At 37.2% G+C, this 16,300-nt stretch overlaps 1 long non-coding RNA gene, 6 other non-coding genes and 1 pseudogene across 8 annotated transcripts; all 8 read right to left on the bottom strand.

The window, feature by feature from the left end:
- Positions 1-251: 251 nt before the first annotated feature.
- Positions 252-16,277, bottom strand: LOC128773066 (uncharacterized). 2 transcript variants are annotated; one of them, XR_008417339.1, is made up of 8 exons: positions 15,713-16,277; positions 9,055-9,196; positions 8,327-8,412; positions 7,324-7,411; positions 6,357-6,430; positions 3,782-3,864; positions 2,785-2,870; positions 252-941 (listed from the first exon to the last, which is right to left on the bottom strand). It is a non-coding gene; the product is annotated as an uncharacterized LOC128773066 (long non-coding RNA). The 2 variants fall into 2 exon arrangements; XR_008417338.1 differs by lacking the exon at positions 15,713-16,277 and having other exon boundaries at positions 9,055-9,716.
- Positions 450-521, bottom strand: LOC128773284 (small nucleolar RNA SNORD113/SNORD114 family). Its single transcript, XR_008417560.1, has one exon. It is a non-coding gene; the product is annotated as a small nucleolar RNA SNORD113/SNORD114 family (small nucleolar RNA).
- Positions 1,411-1,481, bottom strand: LOC128773307 (small nucleolar RNA SNORD113/SNORD114 family; annotated as a pseudogene).
- On the bottom strand, positions 2,361-2,435 carry LOC128773312 (small nucleolar RNA SNORD113/SNORD114 family). Its single transcript, XR_008417583.1, has one exon. It is a non-coding gene; the product is annotated as a small nucleolar RNA SNORD113/SNORD114 family (small nucleolar RNA).
- On the bottom strand, positions 3,391-3,462 carry LOC128773279 (small nucleolar RNA SNORD113/SNORD114 family). Its single transcript, XR_008417555.1, has one exon. It is a non-coding gene; the product is annotated as a small nucleolar RNA SNORD113/SNORD114 family (small nucleolar RNA).
- On the bottom strand, positions 6,916-6,993 carry LOC128773301 (small nucleolar RNA SNORD113/SNORD114 family). Its single transcript, XR_008417574.1, has one exon. It is a non-coding gene; the product is annotated as a small nucleolar RNA SNORD113/SNORD114 family (small nucleolar RNA).
- Positions 8,129-8,206, bottom strand: LOC128773292 (small nucleolar RNA SNORD113/SNORD114 family). The gene has a single exon (XR_008417567.1). It is a non-coding gene; the product is annotated as a small nucleolar RNA SNORD113/SNORD114 family (small nucleolar RNA).
- Positions 15,277-15,348, bottom strand: LOC128773288 (small nucleolar RNA SNORD113/SNORD114 family). The gene has a single exon (XR_008417563.1). It is a non-coding gene; the product is annotated as a small nucleolar RNA SNORD113/SNORD114 family (small nucleolar RNA).
- Positions 16,278-16,300: the final 23 nt, after the last annotated feature.

Here is a 16,300-nt window from a genome sequence, read left to right as displayed (position 1 = left end):
ATTCTCTCCATGGAGCTCTGCTTCAACGTTCACATAGTTATTTAGGCAATCATCAATTTAGTGTATATATTTAGTCTGCTAAGAAAACAAACGACTTGGATCTTACCACTAAGACCGAATACGAACACTGTCTATATAACTTACACTGTCTACATCATTCTTAACCTAAGAGGTAACAGTCAAATACCATTTATTTCTAATGAAACTTCGAGGTTTCCATAAAATATTAATAGTATTCCTTGCCTCACCACATATTTTTATAATTGGACAATGCTTCACGCTATTCATATTTGTTTATTTATGTATTTATTGATTCTCACATTTATCCAATTATAATAATAAAACAAAAATACATGAATACCAAGACCAAAAATAAACCCTTTATTTATTCCTGAAATCTGTCCATAGGATGCCTTCAAACAACAGGAATGGCCTAGACCAATTTTCTGTTGGACCTCAGAGTTCCAGACACGTATTCATCGCGAACGACTCATACGCCACCAGTGGTCATCATCGATCCAATATGGCCCCTCTTTTCCTACACAGATTCGTATTTGTTTATTGATCAAATCATTCACTAACTCACTAATTAGTGAATTCATGAATTCACTAATAATTTTTAAGCAGGACAATTTTAAAAAAGAGGCTTGAAGTCTCAAATCTAAATACAGAATTAATCTCACCTCAATATAGCTCTCTCATTAATATCCTCAGCTTTTCCTATGTGCATTAATCAATGTGTTTCACACATCCCATATTTAACACTGAGATACAGCTGCCTTCCTTAATTATATTTTACACTTTTTAATAATGCAGTGAATAACCTTAAACCCACTTAAACTGAGAAAAAAACTTCAACTATTACTTACATTAATCTCCATCCTCCCTATTACACAGAGGCGAACGTATGCCCATGGAGCATCATCTCTAGGGAGTTCATTCTGAGGAGTGCAGAACAAAGCAGATGATAAGGAAAACCGAAACATAATCTGGATTGATCCTTGCTTTCTATATTTCATTGACCCAGTATTTAAGTATTTATTATTTTTTCTTTCTAAATATTTTCATCTTATAAAAACTCAATCACTAAAGCAACTCTCACTTAGGCATGTCTATACAACCGTGTGCAAAGAGATGACCTTTTTATCTATTTATTTAATGGGCATCAGTGTTTTCAACTTTTAGTAATAATATCATCTGCCTTGCCACATGTGTTTGTCTTTGGACAATTCCTCACCCTACTCTTCCTTATATGTTTATTTATATCTGCTTGATGGTTTCTATCATTGATCCATTAATAATAACAAATCTGTAGCTATGAAAAATTACAGGAATAAGATTTTATTCCTGACATCTCTCTGTGGAGAACAATTTCAACAGAAGGAACAGACCAAATGATTATGTTCTGTGTTGGACCTCAGAGTTTCAGACATATAGTTTCATTGTCCATGACTCCTACGCCACTGGCCATCATTGGTCCACGACTGAGTCGCTTACTTCATTTCCACTTTTTACAAATTAAATAATTAATTCATTGATAATTATAAAAATAATACATGGTTCACAAAAAGCCAAAAATAAGATCCTTGAATATCCCTAACATCAGTTTACAGAATCATTATCCAAATGGACTGTTACTCTTGTCTCAATCAACCTCCATCCTGCACATTTTTTATTGATTAACATGGTGTTTCCTACCACATTCATCATGAGGCCATGGATAATTTTTTATTAATTTAGTACTCTTCCATGATACCCTGATTACCCTTAAACAAATGTCCCGTTCCAAGATAGCCACTTTGACCAGGTTGGCCTTCACCTCTTTCCATACTCAAAGGAAGCATGACAACCTTGATCACAGCAGAAGCTGAAATCAGTTCAAGCATCTGTTCTGAAGAGTGACAAGCAGACAAGATGACAAAAATATCGAGATATTCTCTCCATTGATTCATATATCCCCAACTCCTTGCTCGTACCATTTCGGCATTGATGACATTATTGTGATTTTTCCCTTAATAAATCAACTGCTGAAGCCATAACTGACTCAGTAACTATTACTTTCCATTATCCACCTCCTTCTTACTCAGACATAGACACGTGAATCTTTTATTTTCCATTCTGACTTACATTAACATTTTACCTATTATATATTTTGGCAAGGGGCAATGCTTCGCCCTCTTCATATTTATTCGTTTATATGTTATTAATCCTATTTATTTTTTATAATGGTACGTTTAAACGTTCATGTACACAAAGGCCAAGAACCTGAACTCACTTATGCCTGACATCTCTCTAAAGGATCACTGCAAATGGGGCAGGGGGGGTGGGGGGGGTGGGGGAAGGACTGGATTTCTTCTGTGCTGGACCTCAGAGTTCCAGACCCGTAGGGTTCATCATCAAAGACTCATATGTCAACACCTGCTGTCATTTATCCAGGTATGTCCCTGATTATCTTCAATCATGTGTACATAGTTTATTGATTATTTCATCAGTTCACTAATAATAATCAAACAATACCTAGGGAGGGGTCGCAAAAACTCGATATAGGTCCCTTGAATATCTCAAATATCGTCTACAGAATTCTCGCTGACAACGTATACCATTCATTAATTGACCTCGATGTTTCCTACATAGATTAATTAACATAATGCTTCATAGTAACCTCATTCTAATTATTTGCCAATGCCGGCAATCATAAATTATATTTCATAACTTTTTAATAAGGCGGGGAAAACCTTTTTGAAAAACCACAAAACCAAGAAAAGAATTTTGACTATTACTCACATTGTGATCCATGCTCTTACCACATAGAGGCAAACATAGGGCTCATGACTATGGTGGAAAGTCTAATTCAGCCGAGTGCGACCATTCTAAGGGGTACAAGACAGAGTGGATGATAAAAAGATTGAGACCTTGGGTTCATTCATCCCTGTGTTCCAACTTTCAGTCAGTCATTTAGGTAGGTAGTGGTTTGGGACAACATATATTTCATTTTCTAGTAAGTAAACAAACCATATCGATCTTGCCCATGCCAAAGAAAATAAACACTATCACTTAACACTGGCCATCCACTTTAGCCAAAGAGGTAACACCCTCATAACCATCTCTTTCCTAATGGATACCAGTTTTTGTAATATAATTAATATATTACTATATTATAGTAATTTTTGCCTCACCACATATTTTCATAACTGGACAAGGCTTCATATTCTTCATTTAAATCTGTTTACACATTTGTGTATTAATCATTTCATTGATCCAATGATAAAAATAGGATTTTATCCAAGGATAAAAATAGGACATAATGTCCAAAACCACGATCTTTATATATTCCTGATCTTTGCCTCTAGACAACATCAAATGGGGACAATGAACTAGATTTCATCTGTTTTGGACCTCAGAGTTCCAGACACGTATTCATCGTATACGACTCATACGCCACCAGTGGTCATCATCGATCCAATATTGTCCCTGTTTGTCACCATTTGTTTCTAGATTATTTATTGATAAATTCATAATTCAGTAATCACAATTTTAAAAATATTCGCAGAAACCCACAAAGAGCCTAGAAATCCCTAGGATCTATTTAGAATCATTCTCATGTCAATATCACTTTCATTAATTATCCTCAATTTTTATTATATTCATTAATCAATATAATGCTTCATACTAATCCCATTTCTCTCAGTGGGCTATTTGGATTTCATCAGTTATACTCTGCAGTTTTCAATAATGCACTGAACACCCTGAAACAAAGACTGAAACTTTGACTATTACTCACATGGTCTCCATGTTCCTAACACATGAATGCAACCCGAGATCACGTGACCGTGGAAGAATCCTTAAATCTCGACGGGTCCCATTCTAAGGAGTGCAAAGTAGAGCAGAAAACAAAAAATTTCAGGTCCTATCTCCATTGATTCTTCTGTAACGCATTTCATTTATTCATTGGGACGCTCGTTAATTTTTCGTAATGAGGTATTTGTTTTAGCTAAAGAAAAGCTTCAGCTTGACACTGACCAAGAACAATACAAATGCCTCTTATTTGTCAGTGCCTATATAATTCTTAAGTAAAAAAGGCAAAAATGCTTATTCCTTTTAGTGATTAATGAGCAGGAATGTTTTCAATTTTATTAGCAAGACTTCCGTGTCACCACATATATTCCTAGCTGGACAGTGTTTCACCTTATTTATCTGTATTTTACATTTTTACTGGTTTGGTTGCTGGTTTATTTATAAGAATCAATTTGAACATATGAATCTAAAATAAGAAGATGCGCTTGGTGGAACGACTGGATGGCTCAGTCGGTTAAGCGTCCGACTTCGGCTCAGGTCATGATCTCACAGTTCATGGGGTCGAGCCCCATGTTGGGCTCTGTGCTGACAGCAGGCTCCAGCCTGCTTGGGATTCTCCCTCTCTCTCTGCCCCCATCCCCTGCACTCTCTCTCTCTCTCTCAAAATAAATAAAATAATCTCTAAAAAAAAGCATGTGAGCTTTGCATATTTCGACATTGACCCATGGGATCGTTTACGACAGAAAATAGGCTACATCTTACTTTACGTGGACTCAGAGTTACACAGGTAACACTCACGTGTACAATTCCTACCCCACCAGTCATCACCACTGGCCTGTGTTTGGACCTTTTTCTCTTCATCTGTCTCTACACTTGTAATGATTGAATTGCTAATACCTCGATAATACATATAAATACGCAATTCATAAAATCACAGAAAAAGACCCTTGAATAAACCTAACTAACTTCTATCTGTAGAATCATATAACACATAGATTATATCTTTCGCTAATCAACCTCAGAGTTGCACGTTATCAATGAACGAACATTAATATTTCATATCACATTTGTCATTGGGCCATAGTTAATTTTTTGATGGTATTTATTACTTTTTGATAATACTGTGAGTGCTCTTAAATCACCCACACCAAGGGAAGATCTTTGACAGTTATTCACCTTGGTGTCTTTTCTAACACAAAGGTAACATAACAGTCTTAATCACCATGGATACTAAAACCAGCTCAATGAATTCGCTCTGAAGATATGATTAAATATGAGACAAGCAGACAATGTGATAAAAGATTGAGTTATTGTCTCCATAGTTTCCACCATTCATTTACATAGTCATTTGAGCATGTATTAGTTTTTGGTAATATTTATTTCTTTTTCTCCTTAATAAAATAAACTTCAAACTAATACCTGACTGAGAGACATACTGATTATTACCTATCACTGTCTAAATCACCCTTAGTCAAATACATAATATACACAGTCCTTTTTTTATCCATTCCTTACACTAATATGTATTTTCCTTAGGATATATTTTATTTTGCTTATGAAAAAAGGTTCATTGTTCCCATCTTTAGTCATTTATATATGTTTATTTATTCTTCCATTGACACTTTCATAATAATATTTTAAAGCTTCATGAACTCAAGACCAAGAACAAAATCCTTGCACATTCCTGACATCCATCTATAGGTTCCCTTCATAAAGGAGGCTGGACCAGATTCCATTTGTGTTGGACCTCAGAGTTCCAGACACATCTCCATAATATATGCCCATTGTCACTGGTGGGTCCAGGACTGGCTTTCTTTCTCCATGACCACCTACATTCGCTCATAGTTTAATTCATTAATAAAGAAATATAAATAAATCACACGAAGAAACAAGAATAATATTCTTTAGTATCTCTAACATCCATCTACACAATCATTTCCACTGAGACCTAATTCCTCTCATTGACTCAGTTTAGTGTTTCATATATGCGCTAATCAACAGTGTTTCATATTAATCTGATATTTAACACTGGTATGTCTCACCTTCTTTGATTTTATTAAATAACTTTTTCAAGTATTTATTTCAATTCCACTTAGTTAACATTCAGTGTAACTGAATGTAACATTCAGTTTCAGGTGTACAATATAGTGATTCAACACTTCCATACAAGACCCGGTGCTCATCACGGGTGCCCTCCTTAATCCCCATCCGCTATTTCACCCAACCCCCGCCCACCTCTCCTCTGCTAACCATCAGTTTGTTCTCTACACTTAAGGGTCTGTTTCTTGGTATGCCTCTGTCTCTGTCTCTCTCTCTCTCTCACCCCCTTTTTCCATGTTTGTTTTGTTTCTTAAATTCCACATATGATTGAGATCATATGGTAACTGTTTTTCTCGGACTGACATTTCGCTTAGCATAACACTCTCTAGCCCCATCAATGTCAATCCAAATGGTAAGATTTCATTCATTTCGTATGATTATATTTAATGCTTTTTAATAATACAGTGAAAATCTCTTCTAAAACAATAGTCTAGCCAAGAAGAACACAGAACGTTACTCACACTGGTCTCCATGCTCCCCAAAACATAGTGCACCCGACCAGGGATGATCTTCTATCAGCTGGAACACATCCATTCTGTGGAGTACAAAAGAGCAGAAGAACAACAACAACAAAAAGATGAAGACATCCTCTCCCTTGGCCCTTAATTCCACCTTTGTTTATTCAGCCATGGGGTCAATTAGTAAGTTGTGATCATATCTATCTTACGTTCTCTTAAGTGACCAAATAACATCAATATTGCTGCTGACAAAGAGTATGAACATGGACCGCTACTCATACTCAGAAAAAGGGGAAACATCCTGTACCATTTATTTTCATTTACCATCAATGTTTGCAAAATACATTCATTGTACTTCATATCTCACCACATATTTTTATAATCAGACCATGCTTTACTCCCATCACCTTTATTTATTTGTAATATGTTTATTGCTATTTTCACTGATCTGATTATATTTGTAGAATAAGAACGAATAAAAGCCAAGACCAAAAACAAGACCCTCGTATATTCTGACATCCGTACAGGCCCATTTCAACAACGTGGAACAGATCTGTTTTTGTTGGACCTCAGAGTTCCAGACACATAGCATTCATCACACATGACTCCTATGCCATCTTCAGTCATCATCATTGGTCCAGGACTGGCTTCTTTTTTCTATCTGTTGATTGGTATGTTTATTGATTAACTACCTAATATAGAAATAAACACAAGTCGCCAGAATAAAAATCACAAAATCCTTGAATCGCCTTAACATCTATCGATAAGATCATTTCCACTGAGAATGAACTCTTTCATTAACTGAACTCAGTGTTTACCATATCGGTTAACATCGTATTGGTTCACATCGGTGATAATGCGATATGGGTATGTTTGGGCTTCTTGATTACCTTAAACACTTTTTAATAATACAGTAATTTGAAAAAGCCAAAACATTCAATCTAAGAGAAGCACATTGACTACGACTCACATTGTCGTCCAGGCTCCCAAGACGCAGATGCAAAGCACACAGCTGCTATAAATCTGAAGACGCGTGAATGACCTTGAGTGCGTCCATTCTGAGGAGTACAGAGCAGAGAGGACGATAACACATTACGGCCTCCTCGTCATTGATCCTTTGCTTCTGCATTTCACTTCTCAGTGACCTAGGCAAGCCCTCATGAAGAGTCTCCCGTACATATTTCATTTTCTCTTAAGAAAATGAACAACATAGGGCCGCCTGGGTGGCTCGGTCGGTTGAGCAACCAACTGCGGCCCAGGTCATGATCTCACGGTTCGTGAGTTCAAGCCCCGCATCAGGCTCCGTGCTGACATCTCAGAGCCTGGAGCCTGCTTCGGATTCTGGGTCTCCCTCCCTCTCTGCCCCTCCCCCGCTCATGGTCTGTCTCTCTCTGTCTCTGAAATAAACATTAAAAAAAAAAAGAAAGAAAATGAACAACTTAGACGTTGCCCCTGACCCAGAAAATGAACACTGACTATTATTTATTTTGTCTAGATGACCCTTAGCCAAAGACTTAACAGTCATGTAACCATTTATTCCTTGTCGGACTTCACTCTTTTCAAATTTATGAATACTATGTCTTGCCTCACCACATATTTTTATAATTAGAGCATGCTTTGCCGTATGGATCTTTGTCTATTTGTTGCTTATTTTCATTCCTCCAATTATAATAACGGAATGAAAATGCATGAACAAACACAGAGGCCAAAAACAAGATCTTCGCATAGTCCTGACTTCTGCCTGCAGCATCCTGTCAAACAAAGAGAATGCCCGGTTGGACCTCAGAGTTTCAGACACACATTATTCACCATCATCCATGACTCATACGCCACCAGCCGTCATCATCGGTCCAGGATTGGCGGGCTTTCTCTCCGTTCACTTCTAAACTGTTTCTTAAGTCATTCATTCACATACAGTGGATATTCTTAAGCAAACCACCCAAAGCCACACAAGAACTTTGACTATTACTCACATGGGTCTGCACGCTCCTAATGCATACATGCAACCACAGAGCTCGTGGCCATGGACGATGCTCACATCACCCCAAGTGCATCCATTCTGAGGAGTACAAAGCAGAGAAGTTGATAAAGAAACGTAAGCCCTTATCTACACTTACCTTTCCTTTCCACATTTCATTTACTCAATTTTTATGAGTATGTTAATTTTTCATTTATATATATAGATATATATATACATACATATATATGTTTTTTTTTCTACTAACAAAGGGAACAACCTTGAACTTGTAACTGATCCAGAATTTAAAAATTGCTTTTTAATTACCTGTGTCTGCGTAATTCTTAGCCAAAGAAGTAATACCCTTGATCATTTTCTTCCTTTTTTTTTTTCAATTTTTTATCTTGAAGAGAGAGAGCATGCTCACGAGCAAGGGAGAGGAGCAGGAGAGAGAGAGAGAGAGAAAGAGAATCCAAGCAGGCTCCAGGCTCTGAGCTGTCAGCACAGAGCCTGACACGGGGCTCGAACTCACGAACTGCAAGATCATGACCTGAGCTGAAGTCGGACACTTAACCGACTGAGCCACCCAGGTGCCCCACAATCCATTTATTTCTTAATGGGCATCAACGTTTTTAATTTTTATTAATAGTATGTCCTGCCTCACCACATACGTTCATAATTGGACAGTCCTTCATTCTCTCTCTATTTATATTTCTTAAATGGTTCTAACATTGATCCACTTACCGTCCATGACTTGTATCCCTGTATCCCGTCCATGACTTGTATACCACCAGCCATCACCCCTGGTCCATGTTGGGGTTTCTTTTCTTTTTTTTTTTTCTCTTAATTTGTGTCTATATTTGTTATCCATTGCATCATTAGTTGTCTGACAATAATAAAAAATTAGATGACTTACAAAACAACCTCAAGGGCAAGATGCTTGAATGTCCCTAGCATCTGCCTATACACCCATTTCCCACATGGACTATGTTTCTTCTGTTAATCAATCTCAATGTTGCACATTATCAATCACCATGTTTTATATCCTATTCATTATTGGACAATAGTCAACTTTTTTACTAATGTAATAATTTTTAATAATACTGTACAAGCCCTTAAACAAATGACCTGAATGAAAACGAGATCTTGGCTGGTACTGACTTTAGTCTCTTCTCTGACACAGAGGCTATGTGATAATCTTGATCGCGCGTAAACAGAAATCAGCTCCAGCCTCCCTTCTGAAGAGGATGAAGCAAAGAAGGTGCTAGAAAGATTGAGACATCCTCTCTATTGATCAGACTTTCCACCATTCATATACAAAGTCATTTAGGTACTTATTAACTTATAATAACATTTATTTATTTTTCTCTTAATATTAATCAAACATAAAACTTTTACGCGACTCAGTAACCTCTACTTATCACTGCAGGTAATAAAATGCTGAGACAATATTCCCATTAATACCTACTTTTCTGATTCGTTTTCTTAGTCACTTGGGTATTTATTATTTTATAGTGGTACTTCCTTCTTTTTCTCTTGGTAAATGAACCACTTGAACTCACCACTAACTCAAAGCAAGAACATACTATTACATATCATCATCTGTATTCTCCCTACCCAAAATGTAACCCCCTTGATCTCTTTATTAATGAAGTCCAGTGGTTCCAAGCTATATTCATAGTAATTCTTGCCTCACCACGTATTTTCATAGTTGGATATGCCTCACTCTTTTCACCTTTATGCACTGACGTATTTGTTCCTCTCATTTATTGAGTAAAATAAAAGCAAAATGGCGGCACCTGGGTGGCTCAGTTGGTCAAGTGCCTGACTTAGGCTCAGGTCACGATCTCAGCACTCGTGAGTTCAAGCCCCGCATCAGGCTCTGTGCCGACAGCTCAGAGCCTGGAGCCTGCTTTGGATTCTGTGACTCTGTCCCTCTCCGCCCCTCCCCTGCTCTCTCTCTCTCTCTCTCTCTCTCTCTCAAAAATAAATAAATATTTTAAAAAGTTTAATTACAAAAAGAAATAAAAGCAAAATCCACAAAGCACCAAAGACTAAGAACATGATCCTTGACTATTACTGTAATCTCTATATAGGCTCACTCCCACAGGTATAAACACTTCAATCCCTTTTTGCACGGGACCTCAGTACATCATAGATGTTTTGATCATAAGGTATAATAGATCAGAATGCATTCCATTCGCATCATTGGTCCATGGTTTGCCTTTTTCGTGTAATTTGCATATTTATATATCTAGACCACTCCCATCAGAGCTAAGACACTGACTACTAGTTCCATCTCCTATGTGCTTCGTCCTCATAACAAAAATAGTTTACGACTTTATCAGTTAAGGAGTGTTTAGGGAGACACTGAAATAGAAATTTAAAGAGTTCTAAAAAGGAGGGACATGGATTTGATCTATTTTTAAAATCATCCCAAGTAGGGGAGGTGGGTGGGGGATGGGAGAAAGAGGTGATGGGGATTAAGGAGGGCTCGCGTTGTGATGAGCCCAGGATGACGTATGGAGGTACTGAATCACTATGCCGTACCCCTGAAGCTAATCCTACACTGTACGTTAACTAGCTGGAATTTAAATAAAAACTTAAAAAATAAAATAAAATCATCCCAAGTAATACTACATCAAAGTAATCATAAACTTTAGGGGCACCCGGGTGGCTTAGTTGGTTAACCATCTGATTCTTGATTTCAGATCAGGTTATGATCTCATGGTTCATGAGATCGAGTCCTGCATTGGGTTCTGTGCTGACAGCATGGAGCCTGCTTGGGATTCTCTCTTCCTCTCTCTCTGCCCCTCCCCCACTCATTCTCCCCCTCTCTCTCTCAAAATAAATAAGTAAACATTTTTTAAAAATTAATCATAAACGTTGGTTCCTCAGCATTGGAGTCTACACAGAATGTGTAATCAGTTCAGGTGCATCCGTTTGCAGAGCATAAAGATGATGTTATTAAAAGAATGAGCTATTTTCTCCATTGAATCATGCTTTCTCCTTTCATTTGCTTGAAGTTTCAGATATTTATTAATTAATGTATCTATTACCTTGCTCCTTGTTTTTCATCATCATCATTATTATTATTATTATTATTATTACTTCGTTTCAAGTGTGGAGTTGAGTGATTCAACACCTCCCTACAACACTGGGTGCTCATCGCAGGAGCACTCCTTAATCCCCATCACCTATTTTACCCCCCCCCCCGCCACCACCTCCTCCCTGGTAACCACCAGTGTGTTCTCTGTAGTTAAGAGTCTGTTTCTTAGTTTTCCTCTCTTTTTTGTCTTAATAAAATAAACAACCTGGTACTTACCACTGATCCAAAGCAAGGGCATTAACTATTACATACATCTGACTTAAAGCAGTGATTCTCAAACCGTTGTTTCTAAATGACGCATTATCACTGTGCGAACATATTTGCAATGCAGATCCTTGGATCCCCACCACCCCCCCACCCCCGACCTTGAATCCTCCCAAAGCAGAAATGCTGAGGGTGGGACTGGAAATCTATAGTTTAACCACTCTTGCAGGTGATTTTGGTGCTCACTCAAGTGAGTTGTAGCACGCCAACCCAGAGGGGTTAACCTTTAACCTACTGATTTCTTAATATACTGCAATGTTTCCCAATTGTATAAACAAAAATGTCAACTTTGCAACATTTTTCCCAATTAATCCAGCATTAATTACTCTCTTCATCTATTTACCTATCTACCTACCTATCTGTCATCTACTGGTTTTGTTCATTTATTCCCTTAGAATAATGCAATAAATTCCCAGGATTCCATCATCAGATTCTTCCAAATTACTGTCTAGCTATAGATTTATTCTCACGGATGTAATATACCAAATCTCCTTTTGAAATGAACTTCAATAGTACAGAAGTGACTTAACGACAAGACACATTCAGAATGCATTCCATTCACATCACTAGCCCTTGCTTGGCTCTTTTTTTTTTTTCATGTTTTTATACAAATTCCAATTAGTTAACATATAGTGTAGTATTAGTTTCAGGAGTAGAGTTTAGTGATTCATCACTTACATAGGACACCCAATGCTCATCCCAACAGGTGCCCTCCTTAATACCCATCACCCATTTAGCCTATCTCCCCACCCACCTCCCCTCCAGCAACCCTCAGTTTGTTCTCTAGAGTTAAGAGTATGTTTTATAGTTTGCCTCTTTGTTCTTGTCCCCCATGCATCACGTCCCCCATAATGCTGCTTTAAACATCAGGTACATGTGCCTCTTTGAATCAGTATTCTTGCATCCTTTGGGTAAATACCTAGTAGTACAACCGCTGGATCATAGGATAGTTCTATAACTAGAACTATAGATCATAGGATGGTTAATTTTTTGGAGAACTTTCCTACTTTTTCATTTAACTTGTACATTCTTTAAAGATATAAGCACAACCATGAACCCACTATCCACTGCACATACAAAAACTACACCTTACATCTTTCTATGAGTTGCTTCATTGAATTAACAACTTAGATCTCTACCACAGAAGAATGTTTATACGCTGTGGTACAAACCCAAGAAGGAATTATAAATATTTATGAAAGTGAATGTAAAATCTTCAAACCTTAAAAAAAAACTGTATCGATAGATTTAATATTCATTCATTCATTCTTTAATTCATAAACACATTGACAAAACTATTCACTTTAAACCATAATGAAAACTGTTTAATGAAACCCAGACTAAAAATGCTGTTGTGTGTTACCTGTGCAGTTCCCCTGACTCAACCTGGAGAGAGCTGAGATTTGTTTCTTACGAGGGACAAAACGTGAATAGAACTGATGGACCATGCATCACCGCATGCTTATCACTGGCCATGTGCTTTGTTCCCTTTTATATTATTAAGTTATTAACTTATTTATTAATCTATAATGATAAAATGTGTACTGTTGTATACAAACTCGGGATAACACTAATTAATAATAACTGTTTCCAGCTGCTCACTCTCATAAATGACAAAGGACTACATACTTTTTTTCCAATTTTACTGAGAAATTATTGATAAATATAGTTGTATCTATTTGAAGTGTACCATGTGGCTTTGGATTTACATATACACTGTGGAATGATTACCAATGGAACACAGTGAAGCCAGTTGGATTGATCATAACTTGTTATATGACTCAATTTTGTCACTGGTTCATGCTTGAGCCTCCTTAATATAGTTAGTTGATTATATTATATAAACTTTCCCCCTATTTCTCAATTAAAAAAATGAAAACAGGGGCGCCTGGGTGGCGCAGTCGGTTAAGCGTCCAACTTCAGCCAGGTCACGATCTCGCGGTCCGTGAGTTCGAGCCCCGCGTCAGGCTCTGGGCTGACAGCTCGGAGCCTGGAGCCTCTTTCCGATTCTGTGTCTCCTTCTCTCTCTGCCCCTCCCCCGTTCATGCTCTGTCTCTCTCTGTCCCAAAAATAAATAAAAAAACGTTGAAAAAAAAAAATTAAAAAAAAAAAAAATGAAAACGAAAACACCTGCAAGCCAAAGACAGCACAGAACGTGAACATCAACAATTACACACCTCTGTCCACACATCCCTTCTGATGAGGTGTAAACGCCTTCATAAATTTTTAATGGACTTCTGTTCCTTAGAAATGGATTGGTAATGATGTTAGTTTCATTACATATGCTATAGCTATTCCACATTTGGCCCTATTTTCCCTTCCTTCATTCATACATTTTTAGTTATTATTGCATTGATTAATTTTTAATAAGCAGTCAATATTTGTGAAACTCAAAAGCCCAAGAATAATATTCTTGAATATCTCTAACTACTGCTTACAGGACCATTTATCACAGAAGCAATGGACTAGATTTCTTTTTGCACTGGATTTGCATTGAATCACAAAGTTGTAGATCAGCCTTCTTCAACCTTGCCTCATATGCTACTGGCCCTCAGTATTGGTCCAGAGATCACTCTTTTCCTTCACTGAATTATAATTTTGTTAGAGATTAATTCACTAATAAAAAATACCCATGAGATTTTTAAAAATAGCTTTAATACCCCTAACTTTGGTACATAAAATCATTTTCTACAGGGAAAATAGTCTAGATCTGCTTTGCTAACTGACCTCAGTATTGAGTATGGATTAGCCAACATGCTCATTTCAAACTCTTTCTCATTAGTGCACGGTTGGCATGAACTAATCTGTAACATCTGTCTATAGAATTATTTCCCCGAGCAATTCATTTCTTTCATTAACTGACCTCAATGTGTCGTATATGGATTAATAAACACAACGCTTCACGTTAATGGCATTTGGGGGCAATGGTTGGCATTCGCTGATTATATTTCACATTTTTAATACCACAGCGAATACCCTTAAACAAGCCTCCCAAACTGAGAGAACACTGACTCTTACTTCTCTTGATTTCCACTCTCTAACACATAGATGCAGCCATAGAACTTGTGATCATGGAAGATGCTTAAGTCAACTTGAGTGCATCCACTCTGCAGAGAACAGAGCGGATGATAACAAAAAGCTAGACACCTAATTTCCACTGGTCTTTGCATCCCATCTTTCATTTAGTGGGTCATTTCGGGAATCTGCAGTTGGGAGGAATGTTTATTTAATTTCTCCTAATAAAAGAACAATAATGACCTTGCCGCTGACATGGATTATGAACATTGCCAATTACTATTTAACACTACAGCTATACAATCCTTAGCCCGAGAGGCAACACCTCTGTATCATTTACTATTGGTGGATGGGAGTGTGTTTTCAATATATATTAATGGCATTTCTTGTCTCACTACATATTTTTGTAATTGGACAATGCTTCCTGACCTTAATCTTTGCTTGTTTATACATTATTGATTATCTCCTTAAAAATAGAGAATGCATGAACATAAACCCAAAACATGATCCCTTTAAATTCATGGTATCTGTCTAATGGTATCGCTTCACAAAGGGCACTGGACTAGATTGCCTTTCATTGGGACCTCAGAGTTCCAGACATGTATTCATCGTATAGGACTCATACGCCACCAGTGGTCATCATCGATCCATTATTGTCCCTCTTTTCCTTCATTCAGTTGTACGTTATTTATCGACTAATTCATTAATTCACTAATAATAATTTTAAGACCCTCTTATTCACAAAAACACAAAAAGAGGCTTCATATCTCTAATCCATCTGTAAGATCATTTTCACTCTCATATAGGAGACAAAAAGGATCGATGTATGGCTCTCATTAATTAGCGTTTTTCGTGTATGCATTAATCAATACAATCAACCCCTTTTAATCAATAGAATCAATTCCATAGTTGCCCCTGCTTGATTACAATTTGTACTTTTTAACGATATATAGTTAACATCTTAAAAAAAAAAAAAGGGACACTAGAAAGACAAACACTTCAACCACTACTCACATTGGTCTCTATGCTCCAAACACACGTATGCAATCAGAAAGCACGTAACCATGGAAGCGCCTGAATCAGCGTGAGTGCGTCCATTCCGAAGAGTACAGAGCAGAGCAGACGATGAAGGACACTGGGACCTTATCCCATTGCCTCTTGCAAACCACATTTCATTTACTTAGTCATTCAGGTACCTGTAAAATGTTCATGATGTAGATTTTTGTTCTCTTAACAGAGGAAACAAACTCGAGACTAACCCAGGAAATACAACTGACTCTTACTTATCAGAGTTTATATGATCCTTAGGCAAAGATTCATTCATTTCTTGGGAGGCATCAGTGTCTCTTTTCATTGTTATTGGTAATATTTCTTGCGTCACCCATGTTGGGCAATGTGTAATATTCTTCTTCTTTCTCTATTTTTTATTTGTTTAATGGTCCCATCATTGATCCACCAGTAATAATAAAATCCAAATCTATGAACCCAAATAAAAACATGATTTTTGTATATTTCTGATACCTGTCTATAGTATCATTTCCAAGAGAGGAACTCAGCTAACTATGTTTTGTGTTGGACCTTGGAGCTCCAGACATTCGTCGT

This window comes from Panthera pardus, unplaced genomic scaffold (genome assembly GCF_024362965.1).
Source record: "Panthera pardus isolate Hobbes unplaced genomic scaffold, ASM2436296v1 HiC_scaffold_24, whole genome shotgun sequence".
NCBI lineage: Eukaryota > Metazoa > Chordata > Mammalia > Carnivora > Felidae > Panthera > Panthera pardus.
This window is presented reverse-complemented; position numbering and strand designations above follow the sequence as displayed.